Below are 15,827 nucleotides of genomic sequence, written 5' to 3'. Positions count from 1 at the left end.
ATATATATATATATATATATATATATATATATATATATATATATATATATAAATTTATGAATAAACATGAAATAGACATCACGTGACAAGAGTCAGATGTCGTATTGTGTACATTGTAATATGAGCTACATTTTTTTTCCTTGTTTCGGGACCTCCGAGTATAAAGTCGCTTGTGAGGACTCATACTATATCGACTGCACGAACATCACTGTACTAATATGGTGGCACTAACCTGTCTCTGGCCAAAATGAAAAGTAAACAGCTCAGACAAAGTTGGTGCCTTTTAAGCCATCCGTCTTTGTCATTCTTACGCTCAATATTTGCCGAAATATATTTTCCTTTCACTCTCGCAAAACGTTACGCGCGGTTACCATGGTTACGTCGTTCAGCGTGTTTGCCCTTCCCTCTTGGCCCTTGTAGGCGTTCTATGACTGGCATTACACACTCCGGCAAACACACCAAAACCCCTCACAAGTTCTCTCTCTCCCCTCTCTCTCCCTCTCTCCCTGCAACGTGCAGATACGCGCATAATACCGTGTATGATGAAATATCATAATTCTCTATACATTCTTGCCGTATCTCTGTTTTGATTGTTTGTTTGTATGTATGGTTGGTTGTTTGTGGCTTCGTTCAAGGACGTTGGCAAACACTGATTTTTTTTTTCCGAAGTATTCTGCTCTGCTGTTGGCCGTGCTTTTCTTGAATTAATTCCGGTTAACGGTGATGATAATTTGTCGCACGTTAAAGAACGAAAATAATATATGAGGAAGCTTGGAGGTAAGGTTCTAGACCTGACCTATAGAACTCAAGGTGCGCTAAGCAGGTGGTCGTTGGTTTCCTACCAGGCTCATATCAACAGTATAGATTCAACAGCGAAATCTGACACGAGATTGGAGACCTGGCGGCATTTGATGAGCGAGAGCTATCTGTTGGGATATGCTTCCTTGTTTAGTGATGACATAAGGTTCTTCACATCGAACACTCGAGTGTTATACGGTGAGAAAGATGGATGTCTAGCTCATCATATTGAGTATGATTCAAAACTATGGCGTTCGAAAGCAAACGTTATCTCAACATGAGCCTTTTTATTTATACAACAAGGTAAGTGATTCGTATGCTGCAAAGGTCTATCACTGTCGAGTTTTGGTTGAAATGAGCAGTGCTGTATTCAACTGAGAATTAGAATACAAGGAATAAGAAGCCATCTAACATTTTGTTACATGTATGTGTGCGTGTGTGTGTTACTTTGTGAAGTAAGGTAACAAAATACATCTTTTTGAAATCCTTTCCAGCGAGTGTATGATACTAATTGTTACTCTTTCCTCATGAAAGAAAAAAATACTGAGATAGTGCACACTTGTGCATTATTATACAAATAAACATCATGATGGGTAAACTATTTTCAATTGACGGAAAACTTGTTTGGTTTGTAAAATCATCGAGAGCGTATGATCGTGACCCATTCAGAAACAGCTCAGTGACCAACATCAGCTGACCTCTTACATAAGAATAGATAGGTGTCATTTCCTCGTTTGGTTGGTAGATCTTTCCTTGACAGTGTCTTGTGTGAGGTTTGTCTGTTTTTGAATCGTATAGCAGTTACCACTTACTTCCTGTCAGGTAACAGAAGCCATATATACCCATATGTATATTATTACCATCCCCTACAGCAGGTCGAGGTGTAGACGTTGACAGAAGGGAGTGAATCTACAAGCAGGCAGGTCGCGACGATTTGCGTGATTCGTCGTGTTACAAAAATAAAAGGGAACGCCCGTTCACCGAAATAATCGATGAGGCTTTGTGCTACATGTGGGTGCTCCAGGATCACTGTTCGGCCAAGCGAGCTTCACAATGAAGTTCAGTTTATAGCTCAATTCAAGACAGGTTTAGCAAGGATCATGCTCATGCTTCGATGCCTATTGATTGTGTCCACTCCCGGCTATACATCTGCCAAGTTTTCGCCCAACGCGTACGCATTTCTCCAGGTGGCTTTTTCGTGCAAGATGCGATCACGAGACAACTACAAATCTGGAGTCGGAGCTCATGGACTGAAGTGAATTCGGAACAGGGAGCTTTCTTTCCATCTCCCTGGTCGGACGTTGCATCGTTCTCAGACAAACACGGGAGGAAACGATGACCGATAACCATGGCAAGAAGGTAAGCATACTGTATTATCCTTGTGCAATTCATTTCCGCGTTGTGATAGATTAAGTCCCGAAAAATTAGAATAAAAGCCTCGATCAAATTTCAAGGATATCGCGCTCATAATCAAGACACGACATGATTTTAAATGATAGCCATACTACAACCGATGTATGTCTTGAAAATAGAGTATCATTATCGCAGAATTATCGGGTAATGATTATTGGCCTATACACTTTACTGCCGCGGTATGCACAACAAATCGACAAATGAAAATGATCCATAAGCATGATAAGAGTCTAGTGAAAAGCAAACCTTGGGCCCCCTACTGATGATTTTGCGCCTTCACCTTTGTGTGGAGATGACTATTTTATGACAAATTCTGAAAAGAAAATAATCTAAATTAAAGGTTAGGGTCCTATCCTGAAATGCAAGCGGTGAGGAAATGCACCTTCATAGACGAGTTTAGAATTCTGTTGATCCATGAAATATTGATTAATCGTGGATATAACCCAAGTTAAGCCCATCTAGACGATTGTATGCAGCTATAGGAATAGACAGGCCACTGCAGGAGATCGTTATATTTGGTAGTGATTCGAGCTAGATAGCGTCGTGAAAAACGCGACCTTGGTTTTCTTGATGGAGACCGAGGTGGCTCAAAGGCCGAGTTGCCCCGTAGGCCGAGTTGGCACGTGTCTATGTAAGTTATACCGCTACTAACACATGGATCCTAATAACACATCAGGCAATCTTATACCTCGTTATACCTGGGACCTCGTGTAGAGACGCAACAATACGAATATAATTCTACTTTTTATTTTATATCTAGACATGTTAATGAGCTATATAGTCTTTTTTTTTTCACTTTCTTCATTATTTTCGAGTGGAGCGTTGTCAGTTGAATCTAGAGTTGGGGCGTCTACGAGATGGAAACAGGCAATGAAAGATCCAGACCAAAGTTAATGGTGCAAATCTAAATAATATTGTTCTGTTACAATAAATTGCAGCATTGCTATTTGCCACTTTACAATTACATCCGCGTTTATCCATTTCTTTTTCTAGCTGACGTCTGTCGCAATTTTGAAATGCTTGCAGTTTCATGGGGACTATACTTGACATACATATCAACACGTTCGGAGAATGCTGTAATTGCATCTATTACATCAGTAACAATTATTGCAACGGTTGCCAATTTCAGTAATTACAGCTATTAAAGTAACAATGATTGTTTGTTTGGTGGCTGGTTGTCATAGCAATAACTCAAATTGTCAACAAGTCTTTTTAGACTCAGGCGTCCAGCGAAAGTTATGACGCTGCTGTGCCCTCTTTCATACCCATAGATAGATGAATATCTAGTAAATGGGCCAAAGGGGAAAGATATACGTACATGCAATATCATACTATGGTTTTTGTTGTTTTTGTTGCTGTTGTTGTTGTTGAAAATGCCAGAACGTCACAGACGATTATAACGTATTGTTAGCGATTTTTGACAAGAATTTCATCGACATTTCACATTGAAGAAGAACTTTGAAAAGCTGAATTTTATGTTCCCTTTTCCCTTTCTAATCTATGGGGCATTATTCTCATTCATGGAAGTAATGTTAGTATGAGTTTCAGCCACATCTAGTTGCCGTACGTAGTAGTTGACCTCTCTCTAAGGTCTAGATTGTTTCTCTATGGTTCACACAGTCCCTGGTTCACGTGAGCCCTTTCAACGTTCACAGAAGAAATCGCGCAACGAACAGTGCATCACTGATCCCAAACACATTTTGCTTTCTCTAATAAGTCCGCCCTCCCTCGCCAAAATCCAGCAAGGTTTACATTGTCCTCATTGAGTTAGGGAATATAATGTATAGTTGACCCAAAAATCTCATTATTATTAAAATGACTATATGCCCGCAGAACCGGAAGTCGTTATCAGGTTCAGGTGGTGTCCAACTCGCACGGCTCATTAATAAACCAGAACGACTTAGGTACTATACAAGCAGCTCGTGCGCAGGGAGGTGGCTCCCTGTTGTAGGAGATCAAGGCAGATTCAGTATACATGTATTATATCTCTTCATGAATTGTACAACCTGTGTCAAAAGATCTAAGCTAAAGACTAAACCGTGCGCGCTTATTTAGTAACAAAAGTGTGTAGGCCAAATGTGGCAGAAAACAAAACAAAACAAAAAGCAAAAAAAGACAGAAGAGCAAGAGAGCATCGTAGCATGTCTTGTGTACAAGTTCTACCATGATATAAATACATGATATTATATAAATACATGCGTGTGTGTGTGTGTCAATTTAATATCATACAAAATTTGATGTTCTGTACGCACGATTTCAATAAACAAAATGATTTTCACAGTGAGAATTAATTCTGATGTCTTGCCACAAAGGAAAATTATAAGAATGAATCTATAAGGAATACCATGGTCAAGACCCAGATGTATCAGTGGTAGGACAGTGTCTTGGGAAAGTTAAGTGTAACTATGCATTATTATTTTTTTTTCTATTCTCATCCTGAATCTACGTCAACGAGCATGTCTATTCTCCTGTTGTAAAATGAGATATTCCAAATATTTGTCCGACAATTGTGACATCCCCGGACAAAGTCAATATTGATTCCGTTTTATCACGCCAACGTCTACCATTAGACACGGCTGTTTGCGATGTATAATGCCCTCGCATGCACAAGAGCAGAGGTTTCCACACCTAATATTGACCCTTTTTATGCGTCAATCATTCAACATTCTTGAAATATCCAATGCAAGTGCGTGATATAGAAACCTTTTTTCGCTCTCATTAACGAGACATAGATTATATTTGTAAGCATGTATATACAATCATTCTTCATAACATTACCTGGTCTTCAACAACAACTTTTGACATCTTGATCTTTTATGACTGGAACACCAATCATAATCTCTCTTCAGGCATGATGTCTATCCATCATTAACTGAATAACCCCGTACGTGCAAAATACGTTATATGGTATGTGTACAGTCTGGCACTCCAACCCCAACTCCCCTCCCCACCTTCTGTCACTCATTCTCTCTCAACAATGTTTACTCAAACCTGTCGAGCAAAGGAAGTTGCACTATAGGACTGTGAATGATACCTCCTTGCTTGTAATACCAGGATAGGATGTAATGTGTGTTTTCACCATGTATCACGAATAATGCAAATCAGAGAAGTCGACTTACATTGTAAACGCTTTTCAGGTTTGGTGTATGATTAAAGGTAGGCCTACAGTTTACTTTTGGGAGCAGTGATTTTAAAAATGTTCGAGTTATCACATTTGATGCATATGTGTAGTTCAGCTGTATCGCGAAACATCCTACCATATGAAAATGTTGCAATAAAGCCTAAAACATAAGGAGATATCACTATTTTTCTTACTAAACCATAACTGTAGACGGTTTAGTTTAGAAACAATTCTATTCTAACTGTTGTTCACATTTTGTATATTTAACAATACTTAACATTGATTATACTTATTAAGTTAATTACACTGGTTGTTTCTATCCCTAACTCACATTTCAGAACTACTGAGTATTTTGAAGCACTAAAGCTGGATGTTTGTTTCATCTGCGAATGGTAAATAATGCCTTTAAATGTGTGGGCGTGTGAGTATTTGTGTGATATCTACTTATGTTTTCACATCTGTATCTAAAGAATTATTCGACCAAACATCAACACTGCTAGATGAATAAGATGTGGAGTTATTCTGATCCGCGTATTCATAATCGCCATGTAAGGCGATTTGGAAAATCTGCTTCAACACTGACGTATGTCACGTATTGTATTCCAATCCCGAAATACCTTCGCAAACAAGGTGTGAATGAGTTTGCACTGTCGGGGCATTAATGTGTGAAGTGGTCCGAATCAATATCAATCCACATAATAACAAATAGTCTCGAGAAGTTTAGTACACGGATGACGTATGTACATATTTGAGGGTATAATAGCCAGTATAGTATTTGGATAATAGTGTTCTATTTACAGTGTTATATAGTATGTAAAAGGTGAAATCATAGCCCTACTCCCCCCGCCTCCAACATAGTCAGGTTATGTAAAAGCGAAAAAATGAAAGCAACGAATTGCTCATCATGGTAACACAATACACTACGCGTACTCTGTTTTATTTTAGTTCAAGTTCGTTCAAGTTCCAATTTTATTTTATTTTATTTATTTATTTATTTATTTATTTATTTATTCATTCATTCATTTATCTAGCAAGACTGTGGCGTGATTATTTTGAAGTTAATTTCGTCTCGGAATATTGGAATATTACTTTTTCTCTCAAGGCGCGCGGTCAGATTATAATATACCATACGAAGTTTTAATTGTCCTTATGGGAAGCAGCTAACAAATATTAACCAGACTTGAAGATAAATTCAATGACTGTAGGTAGAGAAAAATGCACTGAAAACAATATCTCTCGCAACGGGTCGTCGTCGAACATTGATTTTATATGCCACGATATTAATTGACATGGTGTCAAGTCGAATGACCCAAAAGCCCTATTTTCTTGTTTTGAGCTTCCGAGTATCCCAGGTCATGAAAAAAATTTTCTCCTTGACATTCAGTTTACTCTCAATTCCCCAATTGTCACATCAAACGTATCGTTTGCTCCTTTTTTATTGACTGTGATTAGAGCATTTTGCATGTTGCTGCATGTATAGCCAGTATAAGTAGTTTCATGATAGGATTTATAATTGTCTCTAAATATAGATGGACAGATTTACAGATAGATATAGAAAGATAGATTGTTAGATGGAGAGAGAATGAGATAGATAGATAGATAGATAGATAGATAGATAGATAGATAGATAGATAGATAGATGGATAGATAGATAGATAGATAGATAGACAGACAGACAGACAGATAGATAGATAGGTAGAAACATATCAATACCTATAGATTGGCAGGTGGAGGATGGGTGTATATGTAGTGAACATATATTTTTCTATAGTGTTATATGTTTTCAGCTGCAAGCATACATTAACATTTTATCAAGTTTCTAAGTACAGTATTCATTCCTCATTTCTGCTGTCTCGTAAAGTGTAACGCTTACATAGATTTATTTCTGTTTGAGTCTTAAGAAGTGCATTGGTCCGGAAAATAGAAATTATATTTTCGTTCAGAATTGAAGTTGACAAATGACATTGCTGATGGAAATCAATTTCATTTCCCAAAGAAAATGCCACTCAAAGAGGCACATTTACTGCAGAAAGTAGTCGAAACATCAACCTTTTTATTGGGTCATATTCATAATTTTCATGGTAATTTTGGCGAACATAATCAGGTTGGCATCGCTATAGAAAACCCTAACGCTTGCCCGTATAGGTAAAGGCAAGACGCGGTTTGGACGTTTACATGGTTCTTGCATATTGTGTTCTACACAGGTCATACTCCGATCGATGAGTCGAGGAAAACTTGCTATCAATTACTTTTATTGTGCTACTACTTCGATGTGGCCGGGAATGGGAAATTAGACGAGAATGATAATGTGTTCAGTATGAAGACCTTGTAAACACAAAGCGCACTGAACTGAGCTGTGATCGAGTGGCATCGCGCCAAAATAGATTAAAAGGTGTTGACTGTTTTCACACCTTTTCAGCATTTGCGAGCAGATATGGCGTATGGTTCCACATCTCAATATAACATTATCTAATATCATATCTATATTTGTTTAGTTCATAGTTAGTCATTTATTTATTTATTCATATGTTTATTTATGAGTGTGTGCTTGTGTATGAAATGAAAACTTACTAAACCAATTCATCACAGACTGATAAACCACACTGTGACCATACTTGATAGCAAACACATTAGTGTCAGATTTGCCCATCGTCTTATCATGGAGCGCTTGATTACTCCATCTCATCATCTGCATTCATCAAAATAATGGTGTGATGTCGACCTTCATTTGAGTGGTAGATAGAGGCACTTCTTTTGGAATCATTGTACCGAGGAAGTATCGAAAAGATAAAATGCTGGCTCACTACAAGTTGAATTGACGCCCTCCCGCATGATTCGATCCATAGTCACCGTCATTCCACCAGTTAAAGGGATAGTACAGTTTCAGTTGAGATGGGGTTTCAGGTTTCCAACGATTTTGATGATGATTTTTCTTTAGATAATGAGAAGCCTCCCATGAAATATAAAAGAGCATATAATCGAAAGAGGAATTCAAAGTTTATTTGATGAAAATTGGTTTTGAAATGGATGAGATATCCAAAACAGAGCGATCCTAATAAAAGGCGGGACCCGCCAGTCCTTTTTCAAAGATCGATTTGTTTTGCTTTGTCTTGGATATCTCAGCTATTTCAAACCCGGTTTTCATCAGATAAACTTTGAATTCCTCTTTGTGTGCTCTTTAACATTTCATAAAGTGGTTTCTAAGTACAATGTATCTTGTAAAAAGTTAAAGCTGAATCCTCACCTCAACCAATACTATAGCATCCCTTTAAGATAAACACCTCCCTGTTTTCACTTCACCTATGGAGACGAGAATGTATTATGATTATTATTGCAATGTAATCGGTTAAAATGAGATGAACTTTGAAGGACGCCCTTTCTCGCTCCTAAATGACGCAATGTGACCCCACGAAAGATCCGCATTTTGCTCAATTGTCGAAAATGTCGATAAGAGACGACATTGTGCGGAAACTGGAAGCACCTGCTAAATAAATCCATAACTCTCACCACCACCACCACCACCACCGCATCAGCCATGTGGAAGTATTTGCTGGAAGAGAATCGATCTGTTATATACTCTCCGGTATCTCTAAGTTATACAGGAAAAAAGTTGAATATTTTGAATGCTGTTGTTGTTGTCACTAAGTTTGCACTTGGTCTCCACGTCATATCCGAGAGGTCACATGACCACGGGTTTCTCCTCCCCCCCCCCCCCCCCCCCCCATCCCAAGCGGGGATCTACCATTTACAACTCTAAACCTGATAGGTGAGAATATAATAGGCTAATATTAGATGGTTGATTCACGGCATCGTGTTTACTTGCCACTCGAGGCAACAAGCGACGGTATACATCCTTGAGTGCTCTAATCGTCAAGTGGACAGCAGAAATCGGGGTGGAGGTGACAAACAAAATAGTTTCGTCGCTGCTCGACTAGACCAAACTTATTTTTCCGTCATCACGAAGTCAGTCTGGATCCACGCAGTTGGATGAAAGTCGCCAAATCGTGTTTGCCATCCGTCGCCGATTTTTTATCGCTGCTATTTTTCGTGAATTTTGGGATATCTTTTCGCCTGTGGGCTTCGCAGTGGGCGTGGCTGACAATTTCCATCACTATTCGTAAATGAGGAGATGAGAGTCTGCAATGCGTACAACACGCGATGCGAGGGTAACACAGAATGGATCTGTGATATTGTTGAAGTCCACGGTTGCAGACAGCGTGATTTTGAAAGCATTCAGTATTTTGGCAACGCCCCAAGCGGTCATCATCTTTAAGGAGAAGGAAAGGATGCTCAATCTTCTTGTCTTGCGTGTTTGTCTGGTATCAAAACATTCTGAATCTTTAGGGCAACCCAAGGAGCTAAATCTGTATCTGTGATTTTGATGGATAATTTGGCATGGCTTGTTTGAAGATATACAAATGTACTTTTTCCACTGTCTGAGTTCTGGTATCGCTTACGAAGTATTCAATAACATCTCCAACGGTGGACCAGCGTCCTTGCATTACCCCCTGACGTAAAACTCTCGCCACCCCTCTGTGAGAGGAGTTAAACGTATACTATAACACTTTTCTCGACCCAGTAGACATTCTTCTTCTTCCTCGTACGTCATAACATTGGTTACCTTCACCCGCTGAATTACGAGGTTGTACGTCCTCGCCGATCAGTGAACACATGAATTTCTTTGCACTGGTTACGAAGCTCTCCAGTAACACGAATGTTCGTGCCTCCCGCATATCATTGATCGCCCTCAACCGATCGCGATTGGTAGCTACAACTCACTCCGCATCGTCAAAACGAGGGAAAAAACAGCGATCGCCACACTCAACGTCTGTTCCCAGGGAATTGATTCATAGACATACTTTGGGACAATTATAAGTGATCGTCATTTTGTTCTGAGTCTCTGCGCAGATCCACTTGTTGATTAAGCCGTGAGAACAGCAACTTCATGCGACTGACTCGCTTTCTATAGAATGTTCAGGGCAGTTGATTTCCTCTAGGACGGTCAGACTATCGCATGACATGATAAGAACCCTTTTCATGGGTACTAAGGCAAAATAGAGCTTATGCCTGAAAAGGAATCTGATGCTGTGGGATAATACTGCCGTATAGACGCCTCGGTTCTGCAGCTTCGATTCTATTATCCCATGCAGCCATATGCCATGAACCTAGGAGTCTCCAGGTCATTTTTCTTCAGACTGGCAATAGCAAAAGGCTAAAGCACCCAGCGACGACAACACAGCTTCTCTGACCATACCATGGGAACCAGGCCGCAGTGGGCTGGACGAGAATAGCGGACTCAAACTAACGAAGAACTGACGAACTGTAATCATGTTTCACTGTGGTTGATTTTGTGTTCTCGCCTTACATGTTGAAATGAACGGAACTAGATCGTCACTCTGAAACCACATTGAGTACCCCGTCGTGTCCGGTGTATTTTCAAGCTGTTGACTTTTAAGTAAGATGGTGATTTAATCGTGAAGTCATGGAGGATCTAGCGAGTCAGTTTCGGAGGATTGCCCGGAAGTCTAGGGGAGCAAGAGAAGTTGGAGACCTGAAAGAAATAGTTCGGGTAAATTCTCCATCCTAACATATATATTTTTTTCTCTCTCTCTGGCTCATCACATTTCAAAGCCATGAATTACTCAATGGGAGCATTACTGGCATTCTCACATTGTCAACAATACCCCACTTTCAGTCAGGCGAAAAATGTTATGAGCAATAAATTGTGTCGTACAAAAGTTCCAAGTGTCGTGAATGGAGACATTGAATGCAGCTCATGAAAAATTCACACAAGAGTCTGTGGGAAACGGATAACACGTCGGGTGTTTTTAGTATCAAACCATGGAGTGGTTTGATACTATAGTTTTTAAACACCAACAAGGAAGTGATCCCCTCGCCAGTGCTTTACAATGAGTATGACTGGTCATTTGCCAATGACTCGAAAGCTTGTAGTTATACTACGTCATTTGTTGCTGTGAAACGCTCCATGATACTATGTATAATAGCCTTTACTGTCCGGATATGGAATAGTGTTAGGCCTGACCATATATAAAATATCTGTCTGGGTTTTTCTGTTTTTCTCTATGTCTGTCTTTGTACATATATATATATGTATATGTGTTTTATGTCTGTGTGTATATTGTAAATAATTTATAATCATGTATATATGTTGTTTGTATACTGTATTGGTTAGGCATGTAGTTGTGTGTGTGTGTGTGTGTGTGTGTGTGTGTGTGTGATGAATGATATATAGTATGCGTGTGAAAAGAACGGGTGTCGTGCAGTGATCATTGCACGGCATGCCGACTCATTACTGTCGCCTGAGATCGTATGGATGATTGATTCGAACTTTCCGAACTCGAGTAGGGCTCGATCGAGACATTATTCATCACGAAGAATGTGATCGGATTTTCACCGCAGCAGCAGTGATTGAAAGGTGTATGTCGCTCATGCGGCAAACCAGCTCAGATATATACAGACCTATATACCCAAGGAGGTGCTCTCACCTCCCTGATATATTATCTGAGATATATAGGCCTATACGAGATGGATAGATATGCTATACAACACATGTAGATAAAAAGGTAGATAGATAGATCGATAATGATAGAAAGAAAGATAGATAGATGGATAGATAGATAGGTAGGTAAATAGGTAAATAAATAGATAGATAGATAGATAGATAGATAGATAGAAAGATAGATAGAGAGATATATAGATAGATAGACAGACAGACAGGCAGGCAGACAGATAGACAGAAAGATAGATATATGAAGATAAATAGATAGATAGACAGATAGATAGATGAAAGATAGGTAGATAAAAAGATAGATAGATAGATAGATAGATAGATAGATAGATAGATAGATAGACAGATAGATAGATAGATAGATAGACAGATAGATAGATAGATAGATAGATAGATAAAGATAAATAGACAGACAGACAGATAGATAGATGAAAGATAGGTAGATAAAAAGATAGATAGACAGACAGACAGACAGATAATAGATAGCTAGCTAGATGGATGGATGGATAGATAGATAGATAGATAGATATAGATAAATAGACAGACAGATAGTAGATAGAAAGATAGGTAGATAAAGAGATAGATAGATAGATAGATATATAGAGGGGGCGGAGGGTGGCAGACAAGACCCCAGACGAGACAATTTTGTGACTTGTCAACGCTGAATATTTACGTAACTGTCATTAATTGTCAGAGTAGTTGCCATGATTGCACTCGAGCCAAACAGCTGTATAATAGGTTCCGACGCTGTACTGGATAACGTTTGAGAATGATCTCCATCAGAGGATTTGATTAGTGACTCTGACGTTCTATACCCCATATATATTGCAGTGCGAGTTTGTTTTGATTTTGCAGGGACATCATAATAGTTTGTATAGACCGCCCAATCAGCTTTGTAAACAAGCTAAAGCGATGCATTCTTTTCCTTTTGGATGATCTATTTGGCAGCTATATTTGCCTTGAAAACATGATGACGTGCAAAGTCGATGGATCATTTTGAAAAGATTATCAATTATTGCCAAGGTTCTGATTGTCGCACGATTTATGGCAATGTAAACAATGTCCTTCCATGTTCTGTGGGTGTCCACAAATATTATTTCTTTGTGGTAGTCTGTATTTTCCCTGCAATTATACATTTATTTTTGTCCATCTTAGAAGCATTTCTCAGGTCTTGGTCTTTTTTCTTATTTGCTATTATCTACCTACGTAATTGAAACTATTTTGTCAGGGGCGCGCCTCGAAGCAATGTAAGAGTAATGCTCGCCACAGTTTTACGATCGAAATTACAGCGGAGAGGTTGAACGTGAACTTCGCATAACAGATCAATACAGAATAGATGGGTACGTGTATGTATCTTCTGCATAATCTTTAAGCTTGGCTAGGCAAGCTGTACGTAAACATATATGTGGCTCCACGGCTATCGCGAGCACACGTCATTAATTGGGGGATCTAACCTTGATGGAAGAGATATGCCCATCGCTTAGTGTCTTCTCTCGAATGTGTGTCAGAATGCAGCTTAGCATCATCGTGGATCGATGAAAGGCTATAGAGAATAAAGGTTGCCTGCTTCAGACTCAGGTTGGAGCTATATGTACACACACAAATTCAAACACATTCGACATTACATTTTTATTTACTAGTACAGGCCTGTATTTGATATTATGTATGTTATGTATAAAATTATATTTGACAAAAATGTAACCATTTTAGTTGAAATATATCAATAGGCAAAGTATTCGTGGTATCAGTGGTGATAAAACCAACATACGAACATACAAAAGGTTGGTGTACCAATAAAACACACGCACATAATATGTACATACACGCACACACACACACATACATGTATACAATAGGACCTATATTCCCATTTCTTGATTTCTCGAAGTCTGTTTGATTAGCTGCATCCTCAAATTAAATTGTTAAATGTCTATTATTGATACTGTGTCATATGAACAAACGCAGCGCCATCATTCGGATAGACAGTTTTTGTTCTTTTTTGCTAATATTCCTCTTAAGACAATGACGACAATCGCCTTTACTGTAAAGCCGTAGTGTAGCAAGCATGATAATTCCAGGAGCTGCAATCGCGACAAGTTAAAATTTCCGAAATGATATTGTTTTGTTGCCGTAGATTTTCAATGACAGTGAGCCTTTTATGGAACGAGGGTCTTGTCACAAATATCGCTGTTCACTTAAGCAACTAAACATCTATGTATTTACAGAATTATGTTTTGTCGCCTGGCGGAAGAACAAACCTTTCAAATTTTACTAATTGCTTCTTGCGAGAGTGAAAACCACGTTGATATTTCAGCCTAGCAAGACGCAGTGAACCGCGAGCTGAGTGGAACAATAATCCAAGGTCTTGATCGTGGCTATACTCTACTTTGTTTTGCGATGTGTCTTTTGTTGGAGGCCTAACTGAGTCGATTTTCGCTGTGCATGTATATTGGTGGAAGGATAGAATATGGAAACATAATTACTATCCCTGCTCTCTATCAACTTCTCCCTATTCATGCGCCATCTTATATACATATTATCTTCCCGTATTCGTCTATGTTAAGTTATATCCCCTTTCTGTTATCACCCTTGGCTCAATCTTATTGCGTGTACTCGAAATTCAAGTTATTCATCCTTTGTTGTTGTTGTTGTTCCTTCAGTAAAAAATAAAGACCTATGCAGAAGATAAATGATATTGCCCGAGGCCGTTATCCATGCAGTCAAGCAATTAAACTGCCTATTGCGGCGACGGTGTCCTCCACCTGTATCTTGAAAAAAGATTGTATTGTGTTCTTGTCCTACGCGTAATTTTATTTGCTCAGTTAAGTATTCTTATTTATAGTTTGATGAGAACGTTCATGTTGATAAGTCATTATTCATTTGTACAGGGCAAGTGGTGGTAGAGAAATAAAACAAACTGAAACGGATATTTAACGGAAACCGAAGGAGCTTTAACCTAAGGACTCGAGAAAGGAAGTTTTTGCTTCCTGCTTGATAGTCATTCAGCTTCATCTTTCTCTTGAAAATTATCCGTGAAATTGATTCGCATGCCATGAAAACAAAATTGTCTGTAAGCAGAACAACATAATTGTTATAAGATCTTATGTAAAAGTAATTATAATAACAATGCGTCACAGTTCGATATGTAACGACAAAATCGTAATGCTTAAACATTGACACGTGTCATTTATTCTTTATGTATATCCTAGATTCGGAAGCAGTCCCGGATCCGAACCCTAGTCCTAGACCACATTAAGGAGGACGACATCCTTATCAAAGGTCGCGAGGAACTGCTCCTAGGAATCCGAGAACTGCGAAAGCAGCTGGAATGGTTGCGGGGCAACAAACGCGCACGCCAGGAGGCGCGCCGAATCTACAGGTGGCGGACATTTTTCCTGAAGGTGGCCGCTCTAGAAACGTTCTGCATACACACTACCGTACTAATCGTAGTCTTGTTTGCATCGGTACACATCTTCAGAGCCATCTCAATCATTCTCTTGCCCGAGTTGTTTCTGGAATGTTCCGCAGCGCACGCGTATGTCTACGCGCTTAACGGCAGTCTTCATAGAGGCGCCCTTTATTCTGGAGGACAGTTAGAGTTGGGACAGGACGCCACCAACGCCCTCTCAGGCACTCCTCTCTCCGCAATGCATCTTCGTTGGTTGCTCCTTCAAGGAAAACATCCTTGCGTGCCAATATACATGGAATGCTTCGACTTACCAACGTTGATATCACACCCATACCACGGACAACGATGACCAAAGCCATTACTTCCATGGAATTGCGAGGATTTCATAATACGACGCCATCGAAACAAGAGGGAAAAATTGTTCCATGGAAGCGACTGATTAAACTGAAAGTAATAAACGAACGCATCTATATATCCATTAGGAACATTTTGACATGCTCATAGTTTGGGAACGTTTTATTTATTCATTTTATTTATCAATTTGTTCATCAATTAGA

General features: G+C 39.2%; 1 long non-coding RNA gene across 1 annotated transcript; it reads left to right on the top strand.

The window, feature by feature from the left end:
* Positions 1–751: 751 nt before the first annotated feature.
* Positions 752–15,827, top strand: LOC139744918 (uncharacterized). The gene is made up of 3 exons (XR_011711852.1): positions 752–1,101; positions 1,671–2,157; positions 15,071–15,827. It is a non-coding gene; the product is annotated as an uncharacterized lncRNA (long non-coding RNA).

Source organism: Diadema antillarum, unplaced genomic scaffold (genome assembly GCF_040938485.1).
Source record: "Diadema antillarum isolate AM-2024a unplaced genomic scaffold, OU_Dant_1.0 scf00000036, whole genome shotgun sequence".
NCBI lineage: Eukaryota > Metazoa > Echinodermata > Echinoidea > Diadematoida > Diadematidae > Diadema > Diadema antillarum.
The sequence above is the reverse complement of the archived record's forward strand: the minus strand, read 5'-3'. Positions and strand labels throughout refer to the sequence as shown.